Source organism: Rutidosis leptorrhynchoides, chromosome 5 (assembly GCF_046630445.1).
Source record: "Rutidosis leptorrhynchoides isolate AG116_Rl617_1_P2 chromosome 5, CSIRO_AGI_Rlap_v1, whole genome shotgun sequence".
NCBI lineage: Eukaryota > Viridiplantae > Streptophyta > Magnoliopsida > Asterales > Asteraceae > Rutidosis > Rutidosis leptorrhynchoides.
Genome location: NC_092337.1, coordinates 230942619 through 230967804, shown reverse-complemented (window position 1 = coordinate 230967804; position 25186 = coordinate 230942619). Strand labels below are relative to the sequence as shown.

General features: G+C 35.1%; 1 non-coding gene across 1 annotated transcript; it reads left to right on the top strand.

Moving 5' to 3' along the window:
- Nucleotides 1-21301: 21301 nt before the first annotated feature.
- Nucleotides 21302-21408, top strand: LOC139850930 (small nucleolar RNA R71). Its single transcript, XR_011760304.1, has one exon. It is a non-coding gene; the product is annotated as a small nucleolar RNA R71 (small nucleolar RNA).
- The last annotated feature ends 3778 nt before the right edge of the window (nucleotides 21409-25186 follow it).

Genomic DNA, 25186 nt, shown 5'->3' with positions numbered 1-25186 from the left:
GATTCTGATGATGTTATAGAAATTACCTCGACCCAATTTAATAAAACGAAAGAAAATAATAAGGGAAAAGGTATAAAAATAGAGAAACCCGATTCCAACCCCGATGAACTTTATATGTATCGACAACATCCGTATTTCCTAAAATGTAACAATGATCCGGGAACCTCTAAACCACCAGGTTTCTCTAAACCATTGTGGAAAATGACGACTCGTATTAGAGGAACACCATATATTCCTAGAAAATTAGGAAAACGAACCAAGTCCGAAGAAGAAGAAACCAAAGATTCATATTAGAGGGTTGTAATCATGTTGTATATTATATGTATTGTAGTGTGCTTGTACTTTTATGTTCTATGTAAAAAAAAATTGCTTGTATTGTTTGTTAATTATCTTTTACGAATCTAATCCTTGTCTATTTTACAGTATAAAAACAAAATGGACGTCAAGGTTAGACAACCGAATATTTTAGAAGACCTACCAGAGGATATGATTGAGGAAATCTTGTCTAGAGTCGGTCAGAATTCATCAGCACATTTAGTTATGGCAAAATTAACTTGTCAAACATTTGAAAGACTTTCCAGAAATGCCTTAGTTTATAAAAGGCTTTCCTTTGATAGGTGGGATATATCACATTGGGGAGACCGTAAGTTACGCCGTGTTTTCTTTAAAGCATTAAATACGGGGAACCCAAATGCAATTTTACGCTACGGGTTAAGAACCTATTTTGACTCAACATATCCCAACATAGGATTTCTTGAATTAGAAAGAGCTTCTAACATGCAACATAAAGAAGCATGTTATGCTTACGGGTTAGTGATGTTCGCTTCTTACCGAAGTGAGAAAAAGAACATCGGACTGCAACTTTTAAATAAGACCTTCCCACAAGTGACGGATTCAGTAGTTAGGGTAAGAAACAAGGTTTTTAGATTATTACGGGGCTATTGGACATTACAAAACCTCGTCCTTTTGACGACATTACAACATGCTGCCTAGCCAATGGTCATAACGGTTATTTTCCACAAGACCAAGGATGGGAAGTTGTCTTAGTAAAACCAGAATGCATGACTTGTTTCTGGACTTATGAATTACGTGTCTTTATTTCCTTTGTTGAACAACTTGCGTATTAACTAGGTTTATCTTCAAAACTGTCCTGTATCAAAGTGTACTATATTTCATGTTATATGTAATATAGCGAAGTTGTAAGTTTGAAGAATATTTGTATGTGATATATTATTATGATCAGTTTTTCATATGGAATTGTAGTAGTTGAATTGTATATTAGCTGCTAAGTATGAACTTAACGGGTCGGTAGTACCCGAATTTAAACTTATAAAACGCTAATATGAAGAAAAAGCTTTTATAAATGAGTTCATATTATGCTACGAAATACTATTGACTACTTTTAATATTGTGTATGATTAACTCGATTTAATTGGCTATTTTGAAGGAAATGGCACCGACTACTCGACAAACCATGAATATGAGCGAAGAGGAATTTCGTACCTTTCTTGCTGCAAACATAGCCGCAGTACAGGCTGCGCAATATACCAACAATAACTCTGAATTTAACAATGCAGCTAAAGGCGCAAGAAATCATGTAGGATGCTCCTACAAAGAATTCACTGCCTGCAAACCTTTGGAATTTGATGGAACCGAAGGACCAATTGGATTGAAAAGGTGGACCGAGAAAGTCGAATCGGTGTTTGCCATAAGTAAGTATATAGAAGAGGAAAAAGTTAAGTACGCTACACATACCTTCACAGGTACTGCGTTAACATGGTGGAACACCTATCTTGAACAGGTAGGACAAAATGCTGCTTACGCACTACCGTGGTCGGCATTCAAGCAATTGATGAACGAGCAGTACCGTCCTAGAAACGAAGTCAATAAACTCAAGGCAGAACTTAGAGAGTTACGAACACAAGGGTTTGACGTTACCACATATGAACGACGATTCACAGAGTTGTGCCTATTGTGTCCGGGAGCATTCGAAGATGAAGAAGAGAAGATCGACACATTTGTAAAAGGGTTACCAGTAAGGATTCTAGAAGATGTGAGTTCACACGAGCCCGCTTCTATACAGAAGGCAAGTTGAATGGCTCATAAACTCATAAATCAGATTGGGGTAAGAATTAAAGAGCAGGCGGTCGAAGAAGCCAACACGAAACAACTCAAGAGGAAGTGGGAGGAAAATGGTGACAAGAGTCACCAGTACAACAACAACAAGAATTACAACCACAATCGCAACAACTATCCCAACAACCGCAACAACAATCGCAACAATAACCGCAATCCTAACAATAATTAAAACAAACATCTCAACAACAACAACAACTACAACAACCGTTTCAACAACAATAACAATCCCAACAACAACCTCAATAACAACAACGGCAACAAAAACCAAAAACAGCCATGTCATAGGTGTGAAGAAAATCATCAGGGGTTTTGCACGACATTTTGCAACAGGTGTAAAAGAAATGGTCATAGCACGATAAAGTGTGAGGTCTACGGACCAAATTTAATAGAACCAAAGGAACAAATAATGTCGGAACAAGTAATGCCGAAACGAATAGTGTTGGAGCAAGTAATACCAACCCTGTTTGTTATAAATGTGGAAAACCGGGCCAAATTATTAGAAATTGCCCGAATCAGGGTAATACTAATGGGCAGGGCCGTGAAAGAGTTTTCAATATTAATGCGGCAGAAGCACAGGAAGACCCGGAGCTTGTTACGGGTACGTTTCTTATTGACGATAAATCTGCTTATGTTTTATTTGATTCGAGTGTAGATAGAAGCTATATGAGTAGAGAATTTTGTGCTAAATTAAGTTGCCCATTGACGCCTTTAGATAATAAATTTTTACTCGAATTAGCAAATGGTAAATTAATTTCAGCAGATAATATATGTCGGGATAGAGAAATTAAACTGGGTGATGAAACGTTTAAGATTGATTTAATACCAGTCGAGTTAGGGAGTTTTGATATAATAATTGGCATGGACTGGTTGAAGAAGGTGAGAGCAGAGGTCGTTTGTTACAAAAACTCGATTCGCATTATGCGTGAAAAAGGAAAACCTTTAATGGTGTACGGAGAAAAGAACAACGCGAAATTAAATCTTATTAGTAGTTTGAAGGCGCAAAAACTAATAAGAAAAGGATGTTACATCATTCTAGCACACATCGAGGAAGTTAAACCTGAAGAAAAGAACATCAGTGATGTTTTCGTCGCAAAAGAATTTCCCGATGTATTTCCGAAAGAATTACCGGGATTACCCCCACATCGATCCGTTGAATTTCAAATAGACCTTGTACCAGGAGCTGCACCAATAGCTCGTGCTCCATACAGACTCGCACCCAGGGAAATGAAAGAATTACAAAGTCAGTTACAGGAACTTTTAGAGTGTGGTTTCATTCGACCAAGCACATCACCATGGGGAGCTCCTGTTTTGTTTGTCAAGAAGAAAGATGGTACATTCAGGTGTGTATCGACTACCGAGAGTTGAACAAACTTACCATTAAGAACCGCTACCCACTACCGAGAATCGACGACTTATTTGATCAACTACAAGGCTCGTTTGTTTGTCCGAAGATTGATTTACATTCTGGATATCATCAAATGCGGGTGAAGGAGGATGATATTCCAAAGACTACTTTTAGGATGCATTACGGTCATTACGAGTTTATGGTTATGCCGTTTGGATTGACTAACGCACCAGCTGTGTTCATGGATCTCATGAACTGAGTGTGTGGGACATATCTTGATAAGTTTGTCATTATTTTCATTGATGACATACTTATTTACTCGAAGAATGATCAAGAGCATGAAGAACATTTAAGAAAAGTGCTAGAGTTGCTGAGAAAAGAAAAGTTGTACGGTAAGTTTTCAAAGTGTGCATTTTGGTTGGAAGAAGTTCAATTCCTCGGTCACATAGTGAACAAAGAAGGTATTCAGGTGGATCCAGCAAAGATTGAAACCGTTGTGAAATGGGAAACCCCGAAAACTTCGAAGCATATACGCCAATTTTTAGGATTAGCTGGTTACTACAGAAGGTTCATCCAAGATTTTTCCAGAATAGCAAAACCCTTAACTGCATTAACGCATAAAGGGAGGAAATTTGAATGGAAGGATGAACAAGAGAAAGCATTTCAATTGTTAAAGAAAAAGTTAACTACGGCACCTATATTGTCATTACCTGAAGGGAATGATGATTTTGTGATATATTGTGACGCTTCAAAGCAAGGTCTCAGTTGTGTATTAATGCAACGAACGAAGGTAATTGCTTATGCGTCTAGACAATTGAAGATTCACGAGCAGAATTATACGACGCATGATTTGGAATTAGGCACGGTTGTTTTTGCATTAAAGACTTGGAGGCACTACTTATATGGGGTCAAAAGTATTATATATACCGACCACAAAATTCTTCAACATATATTTAATCAGAAACAACTGAACATGAGGCAGCGCAGGTGGATTGAATTGTTGAATGACTACGACTTTGAGATTCGTTACCACCCGGGGAAGGAGAATGTGGTAGCCGACGCTTTGAGTAGAAAGGACAGAGAACCCATTCGAGTTAAAGCTATGAATATAATGATTCACAATAAACTTACTACTCAAATAAAGGAGGCGCAACAAGGAGTTTTAAAAGAGTGAAATTTAAAGGAGGAAATACCCAAAGGATTGGAGAAGCATCTTAATATTCGGGAAGACGGAACCCGGTATAGGGCGGAAAGGATTTGGGTACCAAAATTTGGAGATATGAGAGAAATGGTACTAAGAGAAGCTCATAAAACTAGATACTCAATACATCATGGAACGGGGAAGATGTACAAAGATCTCAAGAAACATTTTTGGTGGCCAGGTATGAAAACCGATGTTGCAAAATATGCAGGAGAATGTTTGACGTGTTCTAAGGTCAAAGCTGAGCATCAGAAACCATCAGGTCTACTTCAACAACCCGAAATCCCGGAATGGAAATGGGAAAACATTACCATGGATTTTATCACTAAATTGCCAAGAACTGCAAGTGGTTTTGATACTATTTGGGTAATAGTTGATCGTCTCACCAAATCAGCACACTTCCTGCCAATAAGAGAAGATGACAAGATGGAGAAGTTAGCACGACTGTATTTGAAGGAAGTCATCTCCAGACATGGAATACCAATCTCTATTATCTCTGATAGGGATGGCAGATTTATTTCAAGATTCTGGCAGACATTACAGCAAGCATTAGGAACTCGTCTAGACATGAGTACTGCCTATCATCCACAAACTGATGGGCAGAGCAAAAGGACGATACAAACGCTTGAAGACATGCTACGAGCATGTGTTATTGATTTCAGAAACAGTTGGGATCGACATCTACCGTTAGCAGAATTTTCCTACAACAACAGCTACCATTCAAGCATTGAGATGGCACCGTTTGAAGCACTTTATGGTAGAAAGTGCAGGTCTCCAATTTGTTGGAGTGAAGTGGGAGATAGACAGATTATGGGTCCAGAGATAATACAAGAAACTACCGAGAAGATCATCCAAATTCAACAACGGTTGAAATCCGCCCAAAGTTGACAAAAGAGCTACGCCAACATTAAAAGAAAAGATATAGAATTTGAAATTGGAGAGATGGTCATGCTTAAGGTTGCACCTTGGAAAGGCGTTGTTCGATTTGGTAAACGAGGGAAATTAAATCCAAGGTATATAGGACCATTCAAGATTATTGATCGTGTCGGACCAGTAGCTTACCGACTTGAATTACCACAATAACTCGCGGCTGTACATAACACTTTCCACGTCTCAAATTTGAAGAAATGTTTTTCTAAAGAAGATCTCACTATTCCGTTAGACGAAATCCAAATCAACGAAAAACTTCAATTCGTCGAAGAACCCGTCAAAATAATGGATCGTGAGGTTAAAAGACTTAAGCACAACAAGATACCAATGGTTGAAGTTCGATGGAATGCTTGTAAAGGACTCGAGTTCACCTGGGAATGAGAAGATCAGATGAAGAAGAAATACCCGCACTTATTTCCAGAAGATACGTTAACATCTCCAACAGCTTAAAATTTCGAGACGAAATTTATTTAACGGGTAGGTACTGTATTGACCCGAACTTTTCCATGTTTATATATATTAAATGAAATTGTTATTTACATGATTAAGTGTTTCCAACATGTTAAGCAATCAAACTTGTTAAGACTTGATTAATTTAAATAGGTTTCATATAGGCAATTGGCCATCCAAGTTGACCGGTGATTCACGAACGTTAAAACTTGTAAAAACTATATGATGACATATACATGATTATATATATAGTTAATATGATAGTAAGATAAGTAAGTTTCTCATTAGGTATTTTAACAATGAGTTATATACATAAAAATGAGACTATTGAATTTAAGAAACTCGAAAACGATATATATAAAGATTATCGTTATATCAACGTCTTACTAATTACATATGAATCATATTAAGATATTGATACACTTGGTTAATTATGTTAAATGATAAGTAAATATATCATTAAGTGTATTAACAATGAACTACATATGTAAGAATAAGGCTACTAACTTAATGATTTCGAAACGAGACATATATGTAACGATTATCATTGTAACGACATTTAACTGTATATATATCATACTAAGATATATTATATATCATAATATCATGATAATGTAACAATTTAATATCTCTTTAGATATAATAAACATTGGGTTAACAACATTTAACATGATCGTTAACTTAAATGTTTCAAATCAACATTTACATGTAACGACTAACGATGACTTAACGACTCAGTTAAAATGTATATACATGTAGTGTTTTATTATGTATTCATACAATTTTGAAAGACTTCAAGACACTTATCAAAATACTTTTACTTAATAAAAATGCTTACAATTACATCCTCGTTCAGTTTCATCAACAATTCTACTCGTATGCACCCGTATTCGTACTCGTACAATACACAGCTTTTAGATGTATGTACTATTGGTATATACACTCCAATGATCAGCTCTTAGCAGCCCATGTGAGTCACCTAACATATGTGGGAACCATCATTTGGCAACTAGCATGAAATATTTCATAAAATTACAAAAATATGAGTAATCATTCATGACTTATTTACATGAAAACAAATTACACATCCTTTATATCTAATCCATATACTAACGACCAAAAACACCTACAAATACTTTAATTCTTCAATTTTCTTCATCTAAGTGATCTCTCTCAAGTTCTATCTTCAAGTTCTAAGTGTTCTTCATAAATTCTATAAGTTCTAGTTTCATAAAATCAAGAATACTTCCAAGTTTGCTAGCTTACTTCCAAACTTGTAAAGTGATCATCCAACTTCAAGAAATCTTTCTTATTTACATTAAGATATCTTTCTAATACAAGGTAATACTCATATTCAAACTTTGGTTCAATTTCTATAACTATAACAATCTTATTTCGAGTGGAAATCTTACTTGAACTTGTTTTCGTGTCATGATTCTGCTTCAAGAACTTTCAAGCCATCCAAGGATCCTTTGAAGCTAGATCCATTTGTCTCTTTTCCAGTATGTTTATTCACAAAACTTGAGGTAGTAATGATGTTCATAACATCATTCGTTTCATACACATAAAGCTATCTTATTTGAAGGTTTAAACTTGAAATCACTAGAACATAGTTTAGTTAATTCTAAACTTGTTCGCAAAAAAAAGTTAATCCTTCTAACTTGAATTTTAAAATCAACTAAACACATGTTATATATCTATATGATATGTTAACTTAATGATTTAAAACCGAAAAACACGAAAAACACCGTAAAACTGGACATACGCCGTCGTTGTAACACCGCGGGCTGTTTTGGGTTTGATAATTAAAAACTATGATAAAATTTGATTTAAAAGTTGTTCTTATGGGAAAATGATTTTTCTTATGAACATGAAACTATATCCAAAAATCATGATTAAACTCAAAGTGGAAGTATATTTTCCAAAATGGTCATCTAGACGTCGTTCTTTCGACTGAAATGACTACCTTTACAAAAACGACTTGTAACCTGTAATTCCGACTATAAAATTATACTTTTTCTGTATAGATTCATAAACTTAAGTTCAATATGAAACCATAGCAATTGGATTCACTCAAAACGGATTTAAAACGAAGAAGTTATGGGTAAAACAACATTGGTTATTTTTGCTTGTTGTAGCTACATGAAAATTGGTAACAAATCTATATTAATCATATCCTAGCTAACTTATATTGTATTATACATGTATTCTAATATATTATGTAATCTTGGGATACCATAGACACGTATGCAAATGTTTTGACATATCATATCGACCCTTCTATATATATTATTTGGAACAACCATAGACACTCTATATGTAGTAATGTTGGAGTTAGCTATACAGGGTTGAGGTTGATTCCAAAAATATATATAGTTTGAGTTGTGATCTAGCCTGAGGCGTGTATACACTGGGTCGTGGATTGATTCGAGATAATATATATCGATTTATTTCTGTACATCTAATTATGGACAACTAGTTGTAGGTTACTAACAAGGACAGCTGACTTAATAAACTTAAAACAGTAAAATATATTAAAAATGTTATAAATATATTTTGAACATACTTTGATATATATGTACATATTTGTTATAGGTTCGTGAATCGACCAGTGGCCAAGTCTTACTTCCCGACGAAGTAAAAATCTGTGAAAGTGAGTTATAGTCCCACTTTTAAAATCTAATATTTTGGGACGAGAATACATGCAGTTTTATAAATGTTTTACGATATAGACACAAGTAAATGAAACTACATTATATGGGTGAATGATCGAAGCCGAATATGCCCCCTTTGCTTGGTAGCCTAAGAATTAGTAAACCGATCTACTAATTGACGGGAATCCTAAAGATAGATCTATTGGGCCTAACGAACCCCATCCAAAGTACCGGATGCTTTAGTACTTCGATTTTGTTTTTATCATGTCTGAAGGATTTCCCGGAATGATAGGGGATATTCTTATATGCATCTTGTTAATGTCGGTTACCATGTGTTCACCATATGAATGATTTTTATCTCTATGTATGGGATATATATTGAAATATGAAATCTTGTGGTTTATTATTATGATTTGATAATATATAGGTTAAACCTATAACTCACCAACATTTTTGTTGACGTTTTAAGCATGTTTATTCTCAGGTGATTATTAAGAGCTTCCGTTGTTGCATACTAAAATAAGGACAAGATTTGGAGTCCATGCTTGTATGATATTATGTAAAAACTGCATTCAAGAAACTTATTTTTGATGTAATATATTCTTATTGTAAACCATTATGTAATGGTCGTGTGTAAACGGTACATTTTAGATTATCATTATTTGATAATCTACGTAATGCTTTTTAAACCTTTATAGATAAAATAATGGTTATGGTTGTTTTAAAAATGAATGCAGTCTTTGAAAAACGTCTCATATAGAGGTCAAAACCTCGCGACGAAATCAATTAATATGGAACGTTTATAATCAATATGAACGGGACATTTCATTAGCGAATGTAAATTTGCTAGAACTTATCAAGCAATTTTGCGTTTGTTGACAACAAATAGTTGTTTGTCATACCTGCTTTATCGGCTGATCTGTTAGGACCCTTATTGGGTGCGCTTGGAAATATCTCTGCAAGCGCCTAGCCGTATGCACGAGTGCATAAACCAGTTTTTCGATTGCAGGATAGTTTAATTCGCTCCCTGTCAAAGCTTTGCTAACAAATACACAGGCATTTGCACCTGTTCGCACAATATATTTATATAATTTTAAATGCCTATTGATTGAAAATTAGCTATATTTAATTTTTATAGTGCGTACCTGTCCTCTGTCCGCTATCAACACTGAACTTATTGCTTCCTTCGATGCCGCTAAGTACAGTATCAACGTTTCTCCAGCAATCGGCGTAGTCATTGTTGGCAGCTCTTTCAGCAATTTTTTCATTTCTTGAAACACCACTTCTGCTTCCTCCGTCCACTTGAAGTCCGTTTTCTTCAAGCAATTCTTCAATGTTCCGAAAAAGGGGAGTGACCGCTCTGCGGATTTTGATAAGAACCTTGTCAAGGCCGCCAACTTACCCGTTTGGATTTGCACTTCTTTTTTATTTCTTGGTGACGACATATTCTCGATTGCCTCTATTTTATTCGGGTTTGCACGTATCCCGCGCTCAGTTATTATATAACTCCCTTCTTCTTCTTCTCCAAAACTGCACTTCGACGGGTTAAGCCTCATATTAATCTTTCTTAACGACACAAACATTTCTAATATGTCCTCCAACAAACCTTGTTCTATTGTGCTTTTTATGACCAGGTCGCCAACATATGCTTCTAAATTTCTTCCAATCTGACCTTTGAAAGCTTCATCTATTACCCGTTGGTAAGTTGCTCCAGCATTTTTTAAACCGAATGGCATCTTGGTATAGCAGTATATGCCCTGGCTTGTGTGAAAAGCAGTCTTATCCTCATCATCCGATGCCATCTGTATTTGATGGTATCCTTTGTACGCATCTAGGAAACATTTGTATCGGAAGCCAGCTAACGATTCAACTTTTCAGTCTATTTCTGGCAGTGGATAATTGTCCTTAGGGCAAGCTTTATTAATATCCGTGAAGTCAACACACATACGCCAAGACCCATCAGGCTTTTTTACCAACACTGGGTTTGCTACCCACGTTTGATACCTTACTTTTTGCAAGATGTTTGCTTTGACCAACTTGTCGACTTCTGCTTTCAACCATTCGCTTCTTTCAGGATCCATGCCGCGTTTCTTTTGTTGTACTGGCGTCAGACTAGGATTTGCGTTAAGCTTGTGCTCAGCAATTTCCCTTGGTACACCCGTCATGTCCGCTTCTTTCCATGCAAAGACGTCCGTATTAGAAGCTAATATATTACGAATCTTAAACTTTGTCTCATCAGACAATCCTCCGCCAATTTTAATTTTCTGTTCTGGATGTCGCGAGTTTGCGATGATCATGCAGCTTCGAATTTGCTTGGTCTCACTAGGCTGTTGCTCTGCTTGTTCTACGGCCGCGATGCTTGCATCTTGCATTTCTGACCTTATCGTTGCAATCCCTAGCGGTGTTGGGAACTTGATAAGGCCATGTACCGTGGAAGGGATAGCTGCTAATTTTTGCAAAGTCGTACGCCCTAAAAGCGCATTATATTTTGAGTAGGACCTTACGACGGCAAATTCTACTGTCGTACTTCTCACTATTTCCTTATTATAATCATCCACTAGCTCCAACTCTAATTCAATGATCTCGATTGGCCATGCGAACTCACCAGAAAATCCTGATAACGCAGTGTTAGGAGCCACTAGCTTGGCTCGCACAGCTCCTGGTAACAAGCGGAAACAGTGCTCGTACATTATATCAACACCGCAACCGGTGTCTACATGCAATCGCTTGATGATGTACCCGCAACTTTTGACATGTCCTTTAATTGTAATGGGCGCATCCGAGGGTTCCTGTGCTATGGCCGAGAATGTGATGGGAGTATTTTCCCATTCCTCAGATACCTCTAACTTGCGCCTCTGATTTATCCGTCCGCTGGTTACCATGTTTATGGTTTTATCCATTTCCTTTCCCTCATTCTTCTTTTGCCACGGATATTCTTTTTCTCCCTTTGGCTTGTCGGCTTGTGCTCTTGCGCTTTTCTTCAAGTGTTGCAATCTTCCTTTTTTGAGTTCAGCAACAACTCTTTCATTAAGTGACGACATTCATTGGTCCCATGACCGTAATCATCGTGAAAATCACAAAATTTGCTTCTGTCTCTGTTTCCATAATACTTTGACAAAGGCACTGGGGGGTTGAAGCTTTTCCACACTGCCTCTGTGGCCATAATTTCTTTTAGTGTTTTGGTGAGGTCTTTTATTAACGCAACATTTTCAGCATGGCTGCTTTTGAACCTCTGGCTTCCTCCCCCTTTATTGTTGTTGAACTTGCGATGCTTATCATTATGATAGGTACCACCCCTAGGTTGGCCATTACCACTATAACGTTTACCCGGCTCCGAACCTCTTCCCTGCACTCGATAATAATCATCATCAATGTCCATGTTTGAAGAGGTATTTCTACAATTCTGCTTTATATCTTCTTGTGCCCGCATGTAATCATGCGTTTCTTTTACGGCTTCCGCGAAAGTTTATGGCACTCTTCTTCGTAACCGTTGCCATAAAGACAGGTGTCTGTCAGTATCTATACAATGAATAAAGCCGGATACCTTCTGACTTTCTGGCAAGTTTTGTATCTTAGCCACCTCTTTGGTATATCTGTCTATTATTTCTCCCAAGCTCTCTTTCGATTTCTGCTTAATGTCGTGACATTCGACATGTGTTCTTTTGTGTGCGCGCAAATTGTGAAAGTTCAATAAAAACCTTGAGCGCAAATCCGCAAACCTGTAATGCTTTGGGCTGGCAAATTATTGAACCATTCCCTTGCCACTCCTTGCAACACTATTGGTAGCATATGGCATGCTACTGCATCACCCCAACTGTGTGTTCTTGTGGTTCCTTCAAATTTTTGTAAAAAGTCATCCAGATCTAATAACCCATCATAACTTCCGAGTGTTAGAGGCAACACCGGTGCGACTGTGAAGGGATGATTGGCGATGTGCGGCACATACTTTTCTGTTGTAGGAGCTAGCTCAAGACTTTGCTTAGCTTTTTGCCCTTGCATCACTGCGAACCAATTGATCATAAACTCTTGTACCCGCGCTGGCTCATTGAAAGCGGGTGCCAAGTGTTGTGGCGCGACTTGCTGTAATTGAGATATGAAGCTATTTGAGTGGGTTGCGGCATAGTGCGTTCCGCTATATTGATTGCTTGCAACAGTATGGACTGATTGCAAAGACGCACATTCCGTTGACCCTTGGTGTGGTGTCAGCATGATGTATGAACCATCTGGATTTCTTAGACCCATCTGCCTGATTCTTTCCTGAGCTTTCTCGGTAGTGACCCTTTCAATCGGTTTTTCAGGTTCAACCGAGGTGATAATTGGGATTGTACCCACACAGGTAGTTTTAACTTTAAAGCTTGGTGGAACTGATTCGCTTGGAGAACTAAAGCTCGGGATTTTTGGTGGCAGATCCTCGAATGGCTTAAAACCAGTTCCCGTTTCTAGTAAACCTCCATCGGGAGTGTGCCACCATCCCTTAGATGACTCATTCAGGACAGTTTCTGATGTAACCGGCCCTGTTCCCACACTTGGTGTTGATGGAGGCTTTGATGTGCCTTTGGTTGGTGCTGGCAGCGTCGATGGTGTGTTCATAACAGTCGCCATAGGTGTTTGAAACCCTGGACTTCCTGGAGAGTCCGATCGCCCTTGATTCTTTGAACTCTTACTTCCTCCACCCATTCTTGCTAACAATAAAAAACCTGAAAGTGATCGATTAGTTAAACAAAAGGGCTTTATGGAAAAAAGGCACGTACAATAAATCATATACAACATAAATTCCAATCTTCTTTGTTTTATATAACTGATCCCACGGTTGGCGCCAAATGATTAAGCATATTTTCACGGGGTCAAGGTGAACATACGCTTGAGTGCATAAAGGGGTTTAAGGACTAACAACATTCGAACCTCCGACGCTTAGTCATGGATAACCCATATCGGTATCGTTTTGATTCCGACAGGGTGGCCGATTTAAGAGTCCACCAACAACCTAGAATACGAGGTTGAGTGGCTCAAAGATATAAAGGTTTTATAGGTCGATACATACCTAAAAGTCTTTATAGATCGTATGAAGCATTGTTCGTACGATAGAGATTTGTATGCTGTGGTTTACGTATGAGTAAACGAGTGAATGTGTCCATTAGGGTTAATGAGCTATGTATTTATAGGCTCACAAATTAGGGTTTCGGTAGAATCTCTTCCCATGTGATCTTGTCCCAACTAACTTTCGTTATTTAAGGAAAAGAATCCAAATTGATTATACCGTACATTCTTCTAGAATGTACCGGACCCTTATGCAAGTATACGAAACTTGCATCAGATGGTATAGGCTCATAGGGTGCCACTATACCCGTAACGTATGCCTTTGTGTGCGATTTAGTGCTTCGGATGTGCATCCGCACAACCCTGCGGATATACGTATCATTATTTATATATATTGGTCAAGTATTACTAGTTACACTTGAACTCATTTTTCTTGAAACTAAAGTTTAAACTTTGTAAGTTCAAGAACATGGAAGTTTAACTTTCTAGTTATAACTTCATACACTTATGTTGGATCTAAGTTTCTATAGCTTATGGTCTTTCAATTTTGTCTAAAACAAAAGCTTATTAGCTTATATACATTTTACAAGATAAAGATCTAAGTTTCATAACTTATGATTTTATTAAAGTAAAGATCCAAGTTCCATAACCTAGGGTTTAACTTAAGAACACTAGATTGAAACGACCCGTCCTAGTCTATCCGGACGAAGTCCATATCGATTATAAACGATTCACAACAGTTGATTACATCGCGAGGTATTTGACCTCTATATGATACATTTTACAAACATTGCATTCGTTTTTAAAAGACAAACTTCTTTTACATTGAAGTTGACAGGAATGCATGCTATCTCAGAATATATCCAAACTATAAACGACTTAATAATATTCTTGATGAACTCAACGACTCGAATGCAACGTCTTTTGAAATATGCCAATAATGACTCTAAGTAATATCCCTAAAATGAGCAAATGCACAGCGGAAGATTTCTTTCGTACCTGAGAACAAACATGCTTTAAAGGGTCAACCAAAAGGTTGGTGAGTTCATTAGCTTAACATAAATAATCATTTTCATCATTTTAATAGACCACAAGATTTTCATTTCTCATAAACATACGTCCCATGCATAGAGACAAAAAAATATCATTCATATGGAGAACACCTGGTAACCGACATTAACAAGATGCATATAAGAATATCCCCTATCATTCCGGGAAATCCTTCGGACATGATAAAACAACATCGATGGGGTTCGTCGGGCCCATAGATCTATCTTTAGGATTCGCGTCAATTAGTAGATCGGTTTACTAATTCTTAGGTTACCAAGCAAAAGGAGCATATTCGGCTTCGATCATTCAACCATATAATGTAGTTTCGTTTACTTGTGTCTATTTCGTAAAACATTTATAAAAGTTGCGCATGTATTCTGATGATGTAGCGTGAGGGTACGAAATAGTATTATTTTTAATACAAAATACTACAAAATATGACAAAAGTTTTATTAATTTACGGATGGGATATACCTAAACCTTGCTACAACACTATAGGAAGTGTACCTAATCGTAGAGTAGTTTAGTTGTTAGTAAGTCCGGTTCATTCCACAGGGAGCTAGTGATTACGTACTATATTTTTATAAAACTATATTTATATAATATATATATATATATATATATATATATATATATATATATATATATATATATATATATATATATATATATATATATAAGTAGTAATATTATTATAAAAGGGGGTTTTTTACCGTTTAATGACCGGTTTGTCGATTTTATATTTTTAAGCGTAAAGATAAATGACAATAATTAAAGTGCGTAAAATATATAAATGACGATAAATAAAATAACAATAAATAAAATTGCGATAGAATATGAAATAAAAGGATTATGCTTATTTAAACTTCCGTAATCATGATGTTTAACGTTTTGATTTTAATTAATTGTTACTCGGGTTAATTGTCCTTTGTCATGGTTTATTTGATACCTATCTGGTTTTTGTCCATAATAGTCCATCGGTCATAAATATAAAGTGCGAGTGTCCTCGTCAAATTACCCTTATACCCGAAGTCAAATATTCCAACTAATTAAGGATTTAAACTGTGACGCAGTTATCACTTCTGTCAACAATTACACCAGTTATCACTGTATGTAATCCACCCCTGTTTTGATTAGATATGAACATTAATTTACCCACTTGATCAGTTTGAATAATCAATTACCCAACCCGAATAATTAATTAAATGATTATAATAGATTCCATATGAACGTCACTAAATAGGACAACCATAATCATTATTAATTATTAGGATAATTAATTTGAAGATAGGTTCGACAGACTCCAATGAGTTGTCACTCAATTAGACAATACCCCCCATCTATTAATAGTCAATAGTCCAATTTCCACAAGTGTCGGTCTTTTGTCCAAACCTTAATTATGGTACAAAATTCAATAACCCCGTCTTAATATTTTAGCCCAACATCACGATTACTTTGGCTCAAATAAGCATAATAATAACTTAGTTACGAGACATTAAATTAAAAAGGAAAGACATAACTTACAGTGGTGATTAATTTGGTAGCGTTACACGGACAGAGTTCTGACTTAAAACCCGTAATTTATTTGTTACATAACTAAATTATTATTATTATTAAAATTAAAATTAAAATTATATTATAAATATATATGATACGTTTACATTAAAGAGAGAGATTGAAATGGAATTGAAAAAGGGGTGAAAAATCAATTAGAATTCGTTTTCTTTTATAGACGAATTTTGAATTGAAATTTTCACTTATGACCCCTTAACTATGCTCAATTAACAACTTTTTATTATTTAATATTATTCTTATTATGAATTATTTAAATATTATATTTTATTCTTGTGCATAGTTGACTCGTAATTTTTACACCGTTGCGTCGAGCGTTGAGAGTTGGTTCATGTCCCGGTTCCGGATTTTCGAACGTCCTTTCGTACAATTTTATATCGTGTACTTTGCGTTTTGTAACTTGTACTCTTGTCATTTTTAGACGTTCTTCATCAATACTTTGAACCTTTTTGATTGTATGTTGTACTTTTGAGCTTTTTGGACCTTTGTGTCTTCAATTCGTCGTTTTCGCCTTTTGTCTTCGCACTTATTTAATACAAACGAATATTACTTGAAAATGGAACAATTGCAACTAAAATCTTGTCTTTCTTGGGGGATAATGCTATGAAATATATGTTCCTTTTTAGCCTTATCAATATCCCCACACTTGAGCGTTGCTTGTCCTCAAGCAATATAGTCTTGAAAAACACTTGAATCACTTCTTTATTCTTCACACTTTGTACATCAGTGACTTCAATACGGCGATATGAACAATGATAGTAACAATGTGGTTAAAGGTGGGTGTGTCATCCACAGTTGCCTCGGGTTTAGGTCAACGACACTTGCAATCAAATAGCCGATTTACTTTCGGTTTCCAAAGCAAAGTGCACATTTGAAAGGCGGTTTACAGTCCCACATGACTATAAAAATTTTGATCCTTTAGGAAATAGGATCTTTATGAAAACATTTGATCTTTTGAAAATTCAATCTAGCTTTTACCCTAGATAAGTTTTCTGATTTGATCCACCATTGGTGTTGCAAAATATATTTGTTGATCAATATTTTGGCTAAAAACATTTAGGTTCGTGTAATCCACTGCTATCCCGGTATCGAAAAGCACACATCCAGTTTACTTGTTCCGTATATTACCTTTCGGCAAACTACCGTCCGGTTGTAAAGGAAAGCGATGAACAAGAAACTGTTAAGGCAATGTCTAATGACATGCTTTTGGTTATGGTCTTTTAACGTGTCGGATGCTAGTACTATCCTTGGTAGGAGCAATAGTAAAGATCATCCTATGATTTTTTGGTCTGGCACAAGGTCCTGTCTCTGACCATGCTATGCAACCACCGTTCTTACGGTTGACACCCGATTTGGTTCAGGTGACCTAATGAATTCTGATGAATTCTCAGGATTTTACGTTCAATGGTAATGAACGCATTGAAAATGGGTTTTCAGAAAACAAATCGGTTTTAATTTTGATCAAAATATTTTCTCGTTCAAGCTCGAGTTTAGATATCATTGAATTCCATGAGTTTGAATTCTCAATCTTTAAGGTCAATATCTAGGATTGAGTAATATCAGTCTTAAAAGCTGATTTTTAATCTTTAAGGAGATTATCCTTTCTGGGGATCTGATTCATTAGTCTTATCAAGCTAATTTGCACGGTGCCCTCCCCATTTTACAAGACAGACCCTCTCATGGTTAGGATAAGTCTGACCACTTGGCGACCCTGTTTGATGCTGAGGTCCGTGGATTTCCTGCTGATTTTAGTGATGACTTTTCTAGGTTTTTCGTCAACCTACAGCTGGTCTGGACGACAACTTCATGACCTAAATCAAGAAGCGCGTTTCTTTTTCGGAAGACTTTACTTCCTTTTAATGATGGAATTGATTCATCGTTTAGATCCATCTTTCTTTCAAAAGTATTATAGTAAATCGGGTAAAACTGATTAGTATCATCCAAAACAAAAGTACCTGCAATAATCTTGTACAAAAATATGTAATAGATAGTTTTTAATTGAATAACTTGGTACATTCTCCCTACACTTAGTTTCTTTCTTTACCTTTTTATTCTCCTTTATTCCATTTTAAATGAATTCAAGCATTTTAGGTTGTTTCTCAATTTATGTCCTTTCCGAGGTAACGATAATTTCGGTATTATCACCTAGTTTTTACCGTTCATAAATATGTATAAACATGATTTTGACTTCATTTAATTGAAAATTTTTCAAAATTTCAAAAAATTTGGCAAATAAACCAAGTATAAACCTGAGAGAATTTATAACCCTTCCCCACACTTAAGATCATGCAATGCCCTCATTTGCATGAAATCAGACTATAATTAAAATTCATGAGGGTGATTAGCGTAGAAAAGTGATTAAAAATACCGAGTTTGTAATTACAAAGCTCGTCGAATGATAGATGGCGCCTCATCGTTCATTCCTTCATTTGTTATATCATATTTGTTGTTTTGCGTCTTGTCGTCAAAATTAGTACCTTTTGCTGAACTTTAATGACAGTCTTTGAAAGTGCGTTGTTTTACCCTGTTTTGTACATAAGATAAAATACAAATATATATATATATATATATATTTTTGAAGTTTGGTTTATAACCCCACTTTTCAAAAATTTATAAAGTATAATATTTTTGGCATACTTTAAATTAATAAAATTAAAAATAATGATAACAAAATTTGTCGTCCCGCCCTCGGGTAAAGTAATTTCGGCTTAATGACCTAGTCTTCAACTCACGACGAATTTTAGAAATCATTTTTTCAACTTAATGAATTAAAGTAAATTTTGTTTTTAAAAACTTAAATTAAAATGCATATTAATTTCATAAAAAACCTACAAAACAAAAATTCAGAATGGAGGGAGAAAACTAGTTCTTTAGTGTCTGCTAGCGGAAAAGACCAATCGGGTTCCATTCTCGGAACTACACGAGAACAGAACAACTAACTCTAGATAGCATTTTCTTTTTAGAACATTTGAATCTCCCCACACTTAGGTAGCCGTGGTGTCAAAATTGTGATTAACTTCATCGTTAATTTCTCTTGGTCCATAATCAACTTGCATATCCGTGACTTTTTCTTTAAGCCATTGGTCGGATTCTTGTGTAATATCCACAATTTCAACTAGTTTCTCCTTTTCTTTAGGTGATAGATTGGATACGAACCGGTTACATAACTTAAAGTTCCCCTTGGTTCTAGCATCGCGAATCCGTTTAATAAGTTTCTTCATTGAACTATTAATAACGGGATCATTTAATTTCGTATCAACAACGGGGTTCTTTGTTATCATGTCATCATTAGGTGTTACTTCATTTTCCCCACACTTAGGCGTTTCATTATTGCTAAGTATTACCGTTGGAGTTGGTAAAACAACATGGTTCTTACCAATCGTTTTTGCTGGTTCAACGGTTTTGGTTGGTGGAGATTTAGTCTTTCGAATCATAAAGGTGATCGATTTGTCACCACTACTAAGTGTTATTCTACCATTTCCTACATCAAATAACGCCTTGGTGGACGCTAAGAATGGTCGACCTAAAATTAGAGGAATGTTTGGGTCCTCTTCTATGTTAATGACAATGAATTCGACTAGAAAGGTTAAATTGCCTACTTGAACGGGTAGGTTGTCAACAATTCCAACTGGGTGTTTAATGGTTTGATCAAAGAGTCGAACACTCATATCCGTTGGACTTAACTTACCTACTCCTAATCTCTTATATAATGAAAGAGGCATAACACTTACACTTGCACCTAAATCTGCTAGTGCATCATACATGACACAATCACTAAGTAGACAAGGAACAATAAATTCACCCGGATCACCTATCCTAGGAGGAGGTTTTGGTGGAACTGTCTTCACCGGGTTTACTTGTACGGCTTTTGTTTCTTGTACTTTCTTATTCTTTTTCTTCTTCTTCTTTCCAGAGGTATCACAATCTTTATTACCTATCACTTGCTCATACTCAACTCCTTTTCTTGGAAACGGGATGGGTGGTTTGTATGGTGCCACCACTGGCTTTACATACTCGGGTGGTGGTGGTGTAACTTCTTCATTGTTAGTCACATTTAAAACCTTCCCATCTTCTGGTGCTGGTTTTTCAGAGTTTGTTGACACCATATTAACATTCTCATTCCGAGGATTTACTTCAGTATTACTCGGTAGCTTTCCTTGTTCCGTCTCACTCATCATGCTAGCAAGAGTACCTACGTGTTTTTCAAGATTCAAAATGGAAGCTTGTTGAGTTCTTAATGACTGATCAAACCTCTCGTTCGTTTGGGTTTGAGATGTAATAAATTGTGTTTGAGATTCAATCAGCTTTGCCATCATTTCTTCTAGATTTGGCTTTTTCTCTTCGGGTTGTTGTGGTGGTTTATACAAGTTAGGTCTTTGTTGATTGAAAGTGTTGTTTTGAGTTGGTTGGTTATTCGAACCTTGTTGGTTATACGAGTTATTGTTGGGTCCATTTGGATTGTAAAGAATGTTTTGATTTCGATTGAAGTTCAGCTTTGGCGGTTGATAATTATTTTGATAATTATTTCCCGGCCTTTGGTTCATATAGGAAACATTCTCTCGTTGTTCCATCGTTGGTTCAATGTGACAATCTTTCGTTAAGTGTGGTCCACCGCATTGCTCACAACTGATTCGTATTGCGTGAATATCTTTATTCATCTTTTCCATTCGTCTTTCTAAAGCATCTATTTTTGCGGAAACGGAATCAAAGTCATGGCTAGAATCGGCTCTAGCCGCTTTAGATGAACGAAAAATATCTTTTTCTTAATGCCACTCATGAGAGTGGGAGGCTGTGTTATCAATAATTTTGTAAGCTTCAGTTGCGGTTTTCTTCATAATTGAACCACCAGCTGTTATGTCGATGTCTTTCCGTGTAGCAACGTTGACACCTTGGTAGAATATTTGTACTATTTGATAAGTGTCTAAACCGTGTTGAGGACATCCTCTCAACATCCTTCCGAATCTTGTCCATGCCTCATATAATGTTTCATTTGGCTTTTGCGCGAACGTAACAATTTCTCCTTGAAGTCTCACGGCTTTGGATGCCGGAAAGAATTGTTTAAGAAAATTTTCAACTAAAACATCCCATGTGTCAATCGCCCCTTCAGGTAACGATTCTAACCAATCTTTGGCTTCTCCCTTTAAAGTCCAGGGAAACAACATGAGATAGATCTGTTCATCCTCCACTTCTCGGATTTTGAATAGTGTACAGATCCTATTGAACGTACGAAGATGTTCATTTGGGTCTTCATTCGGCGTACCACTATATTGGCACTGATTAGTTACCATGTGTAGGATTTGTCCTTTGATTTCATAATCTGGAGCATTAACTTCTGGCTTAATAATGGCGTGACCTTGGCCAGTGCGTTTAGCTCTCATTCGATCTTCCATACTTAGAGGTTCTAGATTTTCCATAATTGAATTCGTTGAATACGAATCACTAGAGGACTCTAATTTAACGGTTTGTGGTTCAAGAGGAATAATTAGTGGTTCAGGATCTTGGAATTGTCCTTGAATATCCTCCGGGTTCTCAGTTGTGAAATCGGATTCAAAAGATGGATTATCGAAAATTTGAGTTGGAGTTCTTGTTTGATTAGATGATGATTCTAAAGAAAAATCAACGGCGACAATATTGGCTAAATGCCTTGATCGAGTTACAGGCGGTGATCGTATGACAGGCGGTGAACGTCTTGCTCGGTGCATTCACAGAATATCCTATTAGTTATAAAAATAATAAGAAAAACTTAAATAAGCTATCCAATTAATAGACTTTTCTGATTTTTGCCCACGTTTCGAATAGCCAAAAGATGCAGCAGAGGGGCAGGATTCGTTTGGTCTCAATATAATTGAGGACTGTTTGGCTCCAACAACCCGGTCCACGTACAAATCCAACTATTACTACGAACCAGAAAAATGTCAACGTCTATTAACTTAACCGCTTAAATAATTTCTCTTTCCGTTTAAGAAATATTAGATTAGATGTAGATAAAATTCTATGTCCTATAACTAGAATGACGAGAAATAAGGAAGAAATAGATTGTGCGTCGAAAAGTGTCGAAAAACGAAAAAGGCGAAGAGTGGCTTATAAGACTTTAAAAACACGCGATTAATCCAACCTTATAACTATCACTATCTTAAAATTAAAACTACAAATAGAGATTACTAATTGGAATTGTAATTGATACATAGGTAAAAGGCATCGAAAAATAAAAATAAGAAAATAACTATGGCAAAACTAAACTTAATACTAAAAGTTGCGACTATAGTCTAAAAATTTAAATGTAAGAAAACTAAAAAAACATTTTTTTTATAGACAAAATCTTAAAAAAATATATTTTTTTTAATAATTTTTTTTTTTTTATATGCAGGCTCAAAACTGATGCAGATTCAAAACTATGCAGGCTCAAAACTGATGCAGATTCAAAACTCGTGTTTTTTTTTTTTTTTTTTACGTTTTTTTTTTTTTTTTTTACGTTTTTGTTTTTTTTTTTTTTTACGTTTTTGTTTTTTTTTTTTCAACACTTATTAAACAAACATAGTTTACAAAAATATAGCGTTTTTCAGCGTCCCCGGCAGCGGCGCCAAAAACTTGATGATGTAGCGTGAGGGTACGAAATAGTATTATTTTTAATACAAAATACTACAAAATATGACACAAGTTTTATTAATTTACGGATGGGATATACCTAAACCTTGCTACAACACTATAGGCAGTGTACCTAATCGTAGAGTAGTGTAGTTTTTAGTAAGTCCGGTTCGTTCCAGAGGGAGCTAGTGATTACGTACTATATTTTTATAAAGCTATATTTATATAAATATATATATATATATATATATATATATATATATATATATATATATATATATATATATATATATATATATATATATATATAGTAATATTATTATAAAAGGGGGTTTTTTACCGTTTAATGACCGGTTTGTCGATTTTATATTTTTAAGCGTAAAGATAAATGACAATAATTAAAGTGCGTAAAATATATAAATGACGATAAATAAAATAACAATAAATAAAATTGCGATAGAATATGAAATAAAAGGATTATGCTTATTTAAACTTCCGTAATCATGATGTTTAACGTTTTGATTTTAATTAATTGTTACTCGGGTTAATTGTCCTTTGTCATGGTTTATTTGATACCTATCTGGTTTTTGTCTATAATAGTCCATCGGTCATAAATATAAAGTGCGAGTGTCCTCGCCAAATTACCCTTATACCCGAAGTCAAATATTCCAACTAATTAAGGATTTAAACTGTGACGCAGTTATCACTTCTGTCAACAATTACACCAGTTATCACTGTATGTAATCCACCCCTGTTTTGATTAGATATGAATATTAATTTACCCACTTGATCAGTTTGAATAATCAATTACCCAACCCGAATAATTAATTAAATGATTATAATAGATTCCATATGAACGTCACTAAATAGGACAACCATAATCATTATTAATTATTAGGATAATTAATTTGAAGATAGGTTCGACAGACTCCAATGAGTTGTCACTTAATTAGACAATACCCCCCATCTATTAATAGTCAATAGTCCAATTTCCACAAGTGTCGGTCTTTTGTCCAAACCTTAATTATGGTACAAAATTCAATAACCCCGTCTTAATATTTTAGCCCAACATCACGATTACTTCGGCTCAAATAAGCATAATAATAACTTAGTTACGAGACATTAAATTAAAAAGGAAAGACATAACTTACAGTGGTGATTAATTTGGTAGCGTTACACGGACAGAGTTCTGACTTAAAACCCGTAATTTATTTGTTACATAACTAAATTATTATTATTATTAAAATTAAAATTAAAATTATATTATAAATATATATGATACGTTTACATTAAAGAGAGAGATTGAAATGGAATTGAAAAAGGGGTGAAAAATCAATTAGAATTCGTTTTCTTTTATAGACGAATTTTGAATTGAAATTTTCACTTATGACCCCTTAACTATGCTCAATTAACAACTTTTTATTATTTAATATTATTCTTATTATGAATTATTTAAATATTATATTTTATTCTTGTGCATAGTTGACTCATAATTTTTACACCGTTGCGTCGAGCGTTGAGAGTTGGTTCATGTCCCGGTTCCGGATTTTCGAACGTCCTTTCGTACAATTTTATATCGTGTACTTTGCGTTTTGTAACTTGTACTCTTGTCATTTTTAGACGTTCTTCATCAATAATTTGAACCTTTTTGATTGTATGTTGTACTTTTGAGCTTTTTGGACCTTTGTGTCTTCAATTCGTCGTTTTTGCCTTTTGTCTTCGCACTTATTTAATACAAACGAATATTACTTGAAAATGGAACAATTGCAACTAAAATCTTGTCTTTCTTGGGGGATAATGCTATGAAATATATGTTCCTTTTTAGCCTTATCATATTCTCAGCCCAAAAATATAAAGGGTAAAAAAGCAAATGAAACTCACCATACTGTATTTTGTAGTAAAAATACATATTACGACATTGAACAATTTTAGGGTTGACCTCGGATTCACGAACCTATATCATTTGTATATTTATTAACACATATATTCGTAATCGAACAAACATATATTTTATTGTTAATGATATAACTTTTGTTTTAATAACCTATGTATATACTTTATTATTAAATATACTTATTTTGTATATTTAAAATACATAAGAATTTTATATGATTAAGTTATGTATTTTAATTATATCTTTATATATATATATATATATATATATATATATATATATATATATATATATATATATATATATATATATATATATATATATATATA